The 12,053-nt window shown below is 37.8% G+C and overlaps 1 protein-coding gene across 5 annotated transcripts in view; it reads left to right on the top strand.

The window, feature by feature from the left end:
- MBNL3 (muscleblind like splicing regulator 3) overlaps positions 1–12,053 on the top strand; it is a 127,478-nt gene that overhangs the window by 25,849 nt on the left and 89,576 nt on the right. The window contains exon 1 of one of the 5 annotated variants that reach the window (XM_029240595.1): positions 7,152–7,191. The exons of the other annotated variants lie outside the window; for them this stretch is intronic. The gene's annotated coding sequence lies outside the window, so the exon portion shown is untranslated. Of the gene's footprint in view, positions 1–7,151; positions 7,192–12,053 lie in introns of those variants that run through there. 5 annotated transcript variants of the gene reach the window in all.

Below are 12,053 nucleotides of genomic sequence, written 5' to 3'. Positions count from 1 at the left end.
ATTAATGTTCCTAAATATCCGTGTTGACATCCAAAGGTCTGTAGCCTCTTTTCTTGGAAGGAATTTGATTCTTCCAATATTCAAATTGAACACTGTACTCTTATATGTGCAGAGCAGTAGATAGAAAAAGGGGAAAGGGGGCAATTTATCTTGACTCCAGTCAACAAGCTACACAAATTCATATGAAAAAAGTGAATCTGCAAAAAATGCATGGAGAAAAATTAGGTACACCAGCTATGTGTGATTTTTGCAGTTGATTTTCTACAGCATATCAACCCTGGCACCCCTCCAAAGCAGCCTTTGACCAGGAAATCACTATATGTACAACCTTGGAAAATTGCCTCAACACTAAAATATCTTAGACAGTGTATCTTCTTTTTGTTTGAAAAGCATATTTACGATTACGTGTTTATTAGGAGTTTATGATAGGGTATCCTACGTACTAAATGCCTCCCCCCCCAATACATATTCACACAAACACACACAGGAACAGTTTTGACTTCTATTTAAACCTGAGTTCTGTAGTAGATTATGGTTGTATTATAGATATGTAGTATCTTTGGATCTTTTTCAAGTATATCTTCCCATGTAATATCTGACCTAAAATAAAAGTCATTCCTTTTTCTTTAAATATAACATTAATTGATAACCAGTTTTTAGTTGCAGAGAAGGCCTAACTCTAGAACAATTTACTAGGGAGAATAAAGGAAAATAAAACGAATATTAAGACCATATTAAGAAGTGATAGGAAGAGGTGATGTAATTTTGTACTCTTTTCTAATGGAAACAGCTACTGACTTTGTGCCAGGCACTGTGATAAGCACTTTACACATATTATCTCATCTCATCCTCATTGCAACCCTGTGAGGTCGGTGTTATTATTTATCTCCTTTTTACAGATGGGGAACCTCAGGCTCCGAGAGATTAGGTAGCGTGCCCAAAGACATTCTACTAGTAAACAGCAGCGTCCAAACTTGAACTTAACTTTCTAACTCCATAGTCTATGTTTATAACCCCTGTGGCTATATTATGGAAACATAAAAAAGGCTTCATTGGGAACCTGAGTTTGCTGCTTGTCTCTTTCATTATGTATTAGTGATCTAGGACTGAGCACTGGATAAAGACAGTGCTGCTTGAAGGAAGTAAACATCTGGAATGACCAGATGCTGCAGACTTTGCAATACACTTCCAAGTTAGAGAACTATGAATTGTTAGAAGTGGAAGGAGGTTGTTGATCTACTTTTAAAGAGAAGCAATGGATTGGGACATGTTGGGATTCCCACTTATTCTGTAACCTTTATGGGGAAAGTTGATTTCTTACATAAAGACTCACGCTGACCATTTCTGTTCTTTGGGGTGCCTCCTTTATTGGTCCCACCATATACTGGGCACTTTGCCTTGCTACCCTGCATGTGGACCAAATCTTTGTTTGCCCACCAGCACAATGTCTTCCATATAGCAGATGTTCACTACTTACATTGGTTTAGCAAGTATTTGTTAGGAACTTAGTATATATGAGGTATTGAGCAGACACTGAAGATGAATAACACATGCCCTTGAGGAGCTGACATTCGAGCAAACAGAGAGGCAAGGGTTCCACTATAGTGTGACAAGTGTTGAGATGGAGGTGGCCAGACATGTTTGATGGGGATGCTGAAACCCTGAGTATGGTTCGGTGTCTGGATCTCATTCATCCACTCATCTGATATGCATATCCCATCTGAGGCATTCTCCCCTACATTGGAGCACATCCAATAAGAAGGCACTCACTTTTTACCAAGAAGAAGTTAAACTGCATTTTTCTAATCTACCAAATGCCATGTATTTTGACATTAAATCTATGAATGCAATGCAATTACATATTTCATTTGTAAATAAAACTTAAGTAGAGCTGTTGTTAGTATTGCTTGGCACCTCCAGAAATCATATTATATCTTAATAGAACTTAAAGGTTCTGGGATTCATTCTGTGCCAAAATATATACCTAGGAATAAGCCTTTAAATTTTAGGTTATGTTTGTTCACTTTTGTGCCCATGGGAGGCAGTACAGAGTAGTGATTGACAGCAAGCATTCTAGAGCATGCCTGAATTTGACCCGGCTCTTCCACTCATCCACTGTATGACCTTGGACCAAATTACTTGTCTTTCAGTATCTCAGTTTCCTCATCTATAAAATGGGGAAAATGCTGGTATCTACTTCATAGGATTGTTATGAACAGTAAATAAAGTAATGTACATGAAAATGCTAAGGTTAGTGCCAGGCATGTAGTAAACACAGTGTGCATATTTCCTGTTATTATATTTTCAATTCATCTGAACTTTCATGCTTTATTACTCTGTTTTTCATAAATCATACACACTCACCTTTAAATGAAATTCAGATAATTGGAAATTGATGTGAACTTTTCTCTTACACAGAGTCTATAGTCCTTTGAGTCTTTTCACACCAAAAGCCGAGTAGGCTCTCTATTATCTCTGCTTGGAAATGAGAGGTCAACTTTGACATTCCTTTTTGCTCCTTTTACAAGGCCACAGCGTTTTACAATAAATTACGTGACTATCTCCTATCAGTTATCTTGATAAAATTTCCGTAGCTCACGCACTAGCTCGTGCTAAGGGATCAATGCTGTTAGAATGTTTGATGTGTAGTTTAAAATCCCCAAGAAATAAAGCATACAACAGAGTTGGATTTACATTTCTTGACTCCATTGATGCCATTCTGTTTGCCAGTCTTGTGATTTATGTGGACATTTTTTTAGTCAGCCACTAGCATCATTGGCCAATATGCTGTCTAGGGGCCAGAATTTAGTGGTGACTTTCAGTCTCCTACTGCTGATAAAGGTTTTTGGCAGTGTTTTGGAATTCTGCTTGGCCAAAACAGTTGACAAATACAAAGTCATTTAGAATAATAATAAACTAACATCGAGATTACTGTTTTTGCCTTAGTTCACATTATTGTTAGCCTTTCATCTTTCTATATTATGTCACATTTATTATTTCTAGTACAATGATGATATAGTCATTTTCAGGATTAAGCACATGAAAAAATGCTGAAAATGACAGGAAGGAGTGAGGGAGCCAGTTTGGCACAGAAAACAGAAGACTGGTGGGACTAGATGCTATACTAAGTGCAGCTCATCCAGGGTCCAGGGGAAATCCACTTTGTTCTTCCAGCCTTTATGGACCAAGTTGTTGCAATGTCCTCATCATTACACTTAGATTACAATTTTATCTTTGTCATTAAATGGAAACATATTAATATTGTGCCCACCAAGAAAGCTTCCTCAGTAGCAATAAGTAAATGGGTTAATTATAGCTTTCACATGTATGGTCATTATCACTTTTTAATCTGAAGTTCCCTTAAATAAAATATGTAAGCAGTGAAGTTGGGCTTAGAAATTTACCCACAAGTAGTCTTTATAACCTACTGTAATTATCTCTAGAAATCATCATGTGTTCAAGTGACTAATTCTCCAAAGTTTGTACTAAGATAAATAAACAGAAGCAGCAATAACCAGTTCCCTTGTATTTCCTAATCATTGGCATGCCTTTTAGTCATATTTTAGATTTAAGAAGGGCTCTGTCTCTCCCTAGGAATCCAAACTATGCTTTCTCTTAGTTGGCTTCCTGGAAAATCTAAGCCTCCCTCTCGCTCAACAACTTAAGTTCAAACAAGCTTTTGTACATCCCTTTACATTGTGCACGTAATGTCAAGGGATCTGAGCATGTGGCATGCGTTAGCAAGCACCTAGCACAAAGTATCAGTGTGATAGTCCATCAGTATACATCCGTATGGGCATATCTTACTGAAATATTTATTGGAATAATTCCTTATTAGTTGGTAAATAGGCACTGACCAGAGCACGCTTTCCACTGCTCACTTCCTGGTCACCCCCATGATTCAGGGGGAGAAAAAAAAGGGAATTCCTAGCAGAGTAGCATCAGTCCTGTTTGGCTTATGCCCATGCTAGAAGTGTTGTTTAATATTTTGGATATCATTCCTGGCTCATAGCCAATTGTGAGATCTATCCCTTTCCCACCACCCATGCCATTGGAGCTCTAAGACCTTCACGGTCTTTTCATGGACTGTTTCCTCCCGGTTGCATCTTAAATGCTAACTAGCATTCTGAGAGAAGAGTCATGTCCCATAAAGAGATGGGGCACTACTTCCAGACCTCAGCTTCTAAACAGACACTTGAGATCTCATGAAAGCCAGATCCTAAAGCTTTTGAACTGTCCTCATAGAGAAGCCCCCAAGCGCTCCCTAAGAGCATTCCAGAGCCCACGTCATTTGTATTTCAAGACACAAATCTAGCATGTTTGAGTTAACACCTTACACAGAGCAGTTGTCTGCTATGTTTTCTTTGATTGAATCTGGTTTTGTAAAACAGAAAATTTAATCAGTGTGTTTGTAGGGCAGGTAACAGAGGCAGTTGTACTCTTGAAGTCACAGCTAATAAATACTTGCCAGTGAGGAGGAAGACAGACAGACTATAAAAGTAGGCATGAGGATTCCAAGCACACAGGCATTTGGGACATTTAAAAAGTGCTCAACATTTCCTTCAAGGCATGACTAATGTTTCTTTGTAATGATGACCTAGAATTATCAGAAAAAGTATAACTTTTCTTTTTTTACTCTCTTATGTCTAAGGAAGCAACAAAATTTTAAAAACATTTCAGAAAGATTTGTCTCCAGATCGATGATGAGACAAATATTCATGTTTAAGAGTTTTGTTTTTTGAAATCTCAATTTTATTGAATACCTCCTTGCCCGATAGTGTTCCAATAAATGAGGTGTTATTGTAACAAGACCCTAACGTGAACTTATGGACTTTTGTAGTATCTGATGGGCCAGCAATATTAATAAAAATCATTTGTCATAGAAATTATAGCATTGAGAAAATTACTTTGGGACCAGAATCATTATCATAAAGAGGTAGCTGCTTTCAGTTTAAGCACTTCCAAATTCATAGAGTTTGTTGAGGGGAAAGAATACAGAATATTAATCTTCTGTGTCCTCTTTTTCAATGAAATATAATTGAAGAATTGTTTTCTCACTAATAGTAGTATAAGGCAGCCTGGTAAAAAAGAGTCTAAAACTGGTATCACCACTGAATTTTTGCATGTGCACCTTTTTTAAAAAATAAATATGCATTTGTATCTGGAGGGAAGATTATTTTCTTTCATCAGTTTCATACACACTCCAAAATATTTGTTCATTGTTTAGAAATAGAAATGTGGGCTAAAAGTAGAATAAAGATGAACACTTTACAATGTTTTTTGAGTTTCAGTTTGCCAGTGGAAGTTTTTCCAAATAACAGTAACACTTTGCTTATGCAAGGATTTTCAAGTTCTGTGTGGATGGAATGCTCGTGCTACCCTGTGTTAGAGGGAGTAATCTCCTGAAAAGAATACCATACAGATGGAAACGTCGCTTGTGTGTGCTTAACGGAAAACCGCATGCATTTTCTTCAGAAGCAGAGCTTTCAAAGTTAAGTTCAGCTTTGTATCATTCACAGTATAATGAGCAACAAATATTCTGATTTATTTAAAAGAGTTACTGCTATCATAACAAAATAAATACATAGTAGTTTACAAGATGTGCCCTAAATAGAGTTTTCTAGGTGCGAATATATATACTCAAAGTAATTTACTCGAGGGAGGCTTTTTGATTGGCTCTATGTTAGAATTCGATATTTACGCTGACATGTATTTGTGAAAACCTACTATGCACTCAGCACTAATAAGTCTGTTTTAGCTCCCTTTTTTCTGCATTAATCCCTTCCCTTTTCTTTTTTGATCCTGTTTTATCATTTCAGCTTACAGCTGCTTTTAGGAAACGGCATTTCTGTTGCATCAGATAGTTTTTAAAGCATGCTCTTCTTACCTCTGCTTAGCATAACTGGTATATTTGGATAGCAAACACAGTATACCATCCTTAGTAGGTACAACACTATTCCACTTATTACTAATCGTTTTCCTGATTTATCTATTGGTATGAATAACCTAGTAAAGAAATGGAATATGGAATGAGTTGTTTTCTCAGGTTTTAAGTCTCATTTCTAGTTCCTACTAGATGTGAAAATTGAATGTTCTTCTATTCTTTATGTTATCAACCTTTGCAATTGTAAGGAGCAGATTTTCTTGATTTTAGCTAGCATTATAAGATATATTTAATTTTGAATTTACATTGTAAGATCATCATTTTCCTTTTACTGAGGGTTGTTGATACATTTTGTGAAATACAGTGAACTGTTAAATGGAACTCAACTGTCTGAAACCCACAATCAATAAGAATTTTATCTGCATTTGGTCATTAGGAGAAATAAAATATGAATTTACCAGAGATTATAAGAAAAAAAACTACCTGTGGAAAAAAAAAAAAAAAACTACCTGTGTTGTAGTCTAAGGTCAATTCATATTCAAGCCAAACCCCAACAGCTTCTATTAACCTTGAGAAGAATTGATGTCCAGGAATGCTGGCCTTTAGCCATTATAATATCTCTAGTAATGAAAGAAAGATTTAGTTAGGTTTACTGTATGTTGTTTATTAAGACCAAAAGCAAAAAATAAAAGGGGGACATGTATTGAAAAGATTTCTACCAAAGTGGTTTCTAGTAACCATGACTTTTAAAAAGGATCACCCAGGACTTTCCTGGTGGCACAGTGGTTAAGAATCCACCTGCCAATGCAGGGGACACAGGTTTGAGCCCTGGTCCGGGAAGATCCCACATGCCGTGGAGCAACTAAGCCCATGCGCCACAACTACTGACCCTGTGCTCTAGAGCCCGCGAGCCACGACTACTGAGCCCATGTGCCACAACTACTGAAGCCCCCGCGCCTAGAGCCCGTGCTCTGCAACAAGACAATCCACCACAGTGAGAAGCTCGTGCACCGCAATGAAGAGTAGCCCCCGCTCGCCACAACTAGAGAAAGCCCATGCACAGCAACGAAGACCCAATGCAGCCAAAATTAAGTAAGTAAGGGCTTCCCTGGTGGCGCAGTGGTTGAGAGTCCGCCTGCCGATGCAGGGGACACGGGTTCGTTGCCCGATCCGGGAAGATCCCACATGCTGCGGAGTGGCTGGGCCCATGAGCCATGGCCGCTGAGCCTGCGCGTCCCGAGCCTGTGCTCCGCAACGGGAAAGGCCACAACAGTGAGAGGCCCGCGTACCACACACACACAAAAAAAGTAAGTAAATAAATAAAAAAACAAATAAATATAAAAAAATAAAAAGGATCACCCAGTGTTTTTATTAATTGAATCTATTTTATATGAGCTATAGATTTTGGACAATAGTGTGCTTTATCTTTTCATAAAACTGATGAAGAAAAGCTATTTCTTCTCATGCAGTCATTTTTTTTTTTAGAAGATGTTGGGGGTAGGAGTTTATTAATTTATTTATTTTGGCTATGTTGGGTCTTCATTTCTGTGCGAGGGCTTTCTCTAGTTGTGGCAAGCGGAGGCCACTCTTCATCGCAATGCACGGGCCTCTCACTATCGCAGCCTCTCTTGTTGCAGAGCACAGGCTCCAGACGCGCAGGCTCAGTAGTTGTGGCTCATGGGCCCAGTTGCTCCGCAGCATGTGAGATCTTCCCAGACCAGGGCTCGAACCCGTGTCCCCTGCATTAGCAGGCGGATTCTCAACCACTGCACCACCAGGGAAGCCCCAGTCATTTTTTATGTTCACAATTTAATGCCAGATTATTCTCCTCTTATCCCTTAAAAAAATTTCAACTAACCTCTTTTTAGGTACAGTGATGGCTGGACCTTTGTTTAATTTACCATCTATACAGATCATGTTTGTTTGATTGATTATGAATGAGAAATCCACTCATTTTCTAAATCTTATCCATTGATAGAAATTGCTGTGCAATTGATTCAGCTGTAATAATATGAATGTATTTTAGATTCTACCAAAGTGAGAAAAGCAGTTATTGTAAAGACATGGCCTTAGTTATTTGGTGACATTTTTGAGATATTACATATTTCTTCCTAAATTATGCTTGTACAGCTAGCCTTATGCAGGCAAGCCACTATGCTTGCAATTCTGTTAGCTGCCACTAGGTCGTGCCTGTTTGTAAATTGTAACCATCTGGGCTTCCCACGTGTGAATAACAGCGAGAATAGGTTTATAGTACACAAGTGAATCAGATTTTTTCAATGAAAATTAATTATTAAAATGATCAATATAAATATTCCATCAGTTACCTATTATAGACAGATTGATACACCATTTTTAGTAATATTTAAGGAAATGAAAGTGCATGACTATGAGTACCTCTCTCCCATCAAACTTTGTTATTAATAACCTCATATGCTTTCTTTGGTTTTTTCCTTTAGGGAGAATTTTTCTCTTCCTTTTAACTTTGTGTATTAAGAAGCTTTGGGCTATATGCCTTTATACAGCTTCCCATAGGCTTTCTGCTTATAGCTTTCTCTTCTACTGCCCTAGTTAATTGCTTTGCTGCTAGTTCTAGTTGCCCTAAATGACTAAGGTCTGATTTCTTTAGGTCTCAGATGAAGTATTATTTCTTGGCACTTTTTATATAGGAAAGAACCATGTCATGTATTCAGTACAGTCTCACTAGGTTTAGCCCCCTTTTAGCCAGCAGTCATAAGATTCTATCCCTTACCCAACAACACACACACACACACACACGCACACACACACACACACACACACCCCGAGTGCGTGCACCCTTCCCTCCCTTCATGCATTGGCTTCCAGCAGTATAATATACACATGTAGATAAGTGGCTGTAACTTCTTTTAGTCTCTGAAAAATCCCGTGGTGGTCTCTCTTCCACCAGCTAGCTGCCAGCCACTGTCACTAATTCTAACTCCTGCTTTCCTTTGGACTTTGATGCTTGGATTGTTTTAAAAGCTAATTTGCATCAAATAGTAAAGATCATCTATTAACTTCCCTAGCAAGTTCCTGGCAGTTTTATAGTCTGCTTTGTAAAAAGATGCCATTACTCTATTTCTTCTGAACCTTTGAAAGCATTTATTTCAACTTCCCTTTCAATAAATAGAATGGTTTTAAGTAGAGACATAGTGGCTTCAGTTCTTATGATCACATGTGTTCTCATGCTGTGAAAATTAAGAGTTTAAATATGAAGAGAAAGAAGAAAGAGAGAGAGAATGATACTGATGGAGGAAGGGAAGAAGGGAGGAGAGAGAGACACACAGAGAGAGAGAGACAGAGAGAGAAACAGAGAAAGAAAGAAAGGAAAGAAAGAAAGGAAGAAAGGAAGGAAGGAAGGAAGGAAGGAAGGACGAAGGAAGGAAGGAAGGAAGGAAGGACGAAGGAAGGAAGGAAGGAAGAAAGAAAGAAAGAAATTAAAACTTCTCCAAGATGTAGAACAAAGTATTAAATTTTGGTTGTTAGAACTGAGCTCCTGTGCTGGCTGTGTCACTAACTTTCTTGTAACTGTGACCAAGTGATTTCTCATTTATAGTCCTGTTATCTTGTCTGGAAAATGAAGGAATTGGCCTGTAGATCATCATTGCCCACATTGTGAGTCTGTGACTCAGGCTCGTATTAAAGCAAAAATGTGGGGAATGTATCTTAGCTTCAGGTCTGCTTGAGTTCATGACTAAACAACTCAACTACCAATAAAAGGCACAGATTTTTATGCGTAATAAAAATGTATAGGTTCACTCTTTCTCCTCTCCTTTCCTGCATTGCCTGGACCTGCTGCTGTCAAGGCAGTGCTTCACATTTGGGAGACACCGGTAGATATAACACTTTCATATTCACACTAAAGGAAAACAGGAACCCTGGGATGCTTATTTCTTTCATTCACATAGACCCAGTCATTCTGATTTACAAGAAATATTACCTTTGGATAAGAGAGAGTATTCTAAGAGGGCACAGCTTCTCTCTGTATTTCTAGGAGTTTGTGGTTATAAAGCAAGGGACATTCAGAACTTAGTCGTATGCTACCTCTAATAATTTGGAGAGGTGAGGTTGTCTCCTCAAATAGATTATAAACTCCTTGAGGGAAGAGAATCTATCTTATATGCATTTTTTTGTCGCTCAAAGACCAAATGCAGTGCTATGCACGTAGCCTACAAGTTAGCAGTGCACGTCCTCTCTCTGACAAAAAGTTACTGACTCATGGCATCTTAGCCTTGTATGGTGATTTTGATGTTTCTAGTCCAACTTCCCATTCAGTGTGATAGAAACCCAGTGCAGAGGAGCGCACCACCTAGCAAAGCAGGTCAGTGCACTGTTGGACAGTTCAAGCTCTGAGCTGGTCCTTCACTGTGTTGAGCTAACATGTGTCTCTCTATATATTTTCACCCCTAGATCCTTCTGGAGAAACAGAAAACAAGTCAACTGCTTGCCTTTATATTGTTCATCTCCAGAGTTCCTCATTTCCTAAGTATTTATATAAGGAACTTGATGGCTTCAGAGTAAATACATAGCAAAACATTAAAAACATTTTTTTAGTCGTTGTAGTCATGGGATGAGGTTTGTGAGATTCCTATTTCCATATTGAACAAAATGAATTCTGATGATTTATTTCAGAAGCACTTTTTAGTGCCAAGCACTCTTCAGAGTGCTTTATAAATATTAACACACTTTAATCTACAATCCAACCCTGTGAGATTGATACTGTCATTGATACTGTCATTTTATGGATGAGGAAACTGAAGTACAGATGATTTAGATAACTTGCCCAAGATCTTTTATCTGGTAAGAGGTAAGATTATGAATAAGGGCTTCTTGTTCCAAAATCCTATTCTCAACCACTAGGCAAAGATGGGATATCTTTTAGGGTTTTTTTAAATTTATTTTTTAAGCTGGGTCATTTAATTTTTTTCTCTTTTTCATTCTCATAAATTAGTACTTAGCTGTTTAAAGTTTCCAATTTTTCATGAGACTTATTTAAAATTGTTTCCTTTTTAAAGGTCTGGAAAAGGTACTGCTTAAAGATCTTTCATTTATTGTTTGTTTTTGCCACCTTGAAGCACTATACCTTTATTTTGATTATATAAAACTTTTTCCGATTTAGTTAACTGATGCTGCTAATATCTGGGAAAGTTCTACTCCAGTCTCTAAGGATGCTGTTACATCAGCTCTGTTTTCTGTCCCTAGGGAAGCTCTACTTTTTTCCATCTAGGTCTTTTGCACTCTCCTACACTGAATTTATTTAAATGTTTGCTTTGGCTCAAGCCTAAAACATCAAATAAATACCATAATTTGCTCATTTATATATTTTTCACTTTCTTTAAATTCCTAACAACTGTCCTACCATGTCTAAAACCAGTTCTGTGTCATTAACCTGGATCTTGGATTTATGGAGTGCCTACCTCACACCAGGGATTTTCACATCTGTCATATGATTTAATCCTGCAAGGAAACTGAGATGCTGAGGTTAAATATCTTGACCAAAGGTTAAATCCAGGTCTTTGTGATTCTAAAGCTCATTCTATACAGTCCAGAACAACTAGCCTTTCTTCACTTTCCTGGGCCTTAGTTTTCTCATCTGTGCAATGAAAACAAATGGATTGAGAGCCTATTGAGCGTCACATACCAGGCTAGGTCCTGCGCAAAAGTGGTTCACAGAAATAGCTACACAACTATGACATAATAAGCTCGTGGCGGAGAGTTCTGTTTGAGCACCCGGTGATGCCTTCTTGGTAGAGGTGAGAAGCTGCCCCTAGAGGAAAAAGTGAGATTTCTCCCTTTCTAAAGAAGCACATTCTATAATTCTATTCTACCATAAAATAGATACATCGAAAAAAATCATGTTGTACGCTTCTTTCTATAAACAGGTTTACTAAGTGTGTGGCATCACAATTATAGTTTGCTAGACTACTAAAGTCCATTAGAAGAGGAACCATGTCCAGTGCCTTGTATATAGTACTTAATACATATTTGGAGGATGAATGAAGGAAAAAAGACATTTTTGTAAATATATGGACTCTTACCTACACACGACTGACAATTCAAAGATTTTTTAATGAGTAACTACTATCTTATGCCTACTGCCACCTCTGTTATTTATATAATTTTCAACTCAGCTAACACTTATTGAGAA

Source organism: Monodon monoceros, unplaced genomic scaffold, assembly GCF_005190385.1.
Source record: "Monodon monoceros isolate NGI ecotype Baffin Bay Population unplaced genomic scaffold, NGI_Narwhal_1 Super_Scaffold_22, whole genome shotgun sequence".
In the NCBI taxonomy this organism is placed as follows: Eukaryota; Metazoa; Chordata; class Mammalia; order Artiodactyla; family Monodontidae; genus Monodon; species Monodon monoceros.
This window is presented reverse-complemented; position numbering and strand designations above follow the sequence as displayed.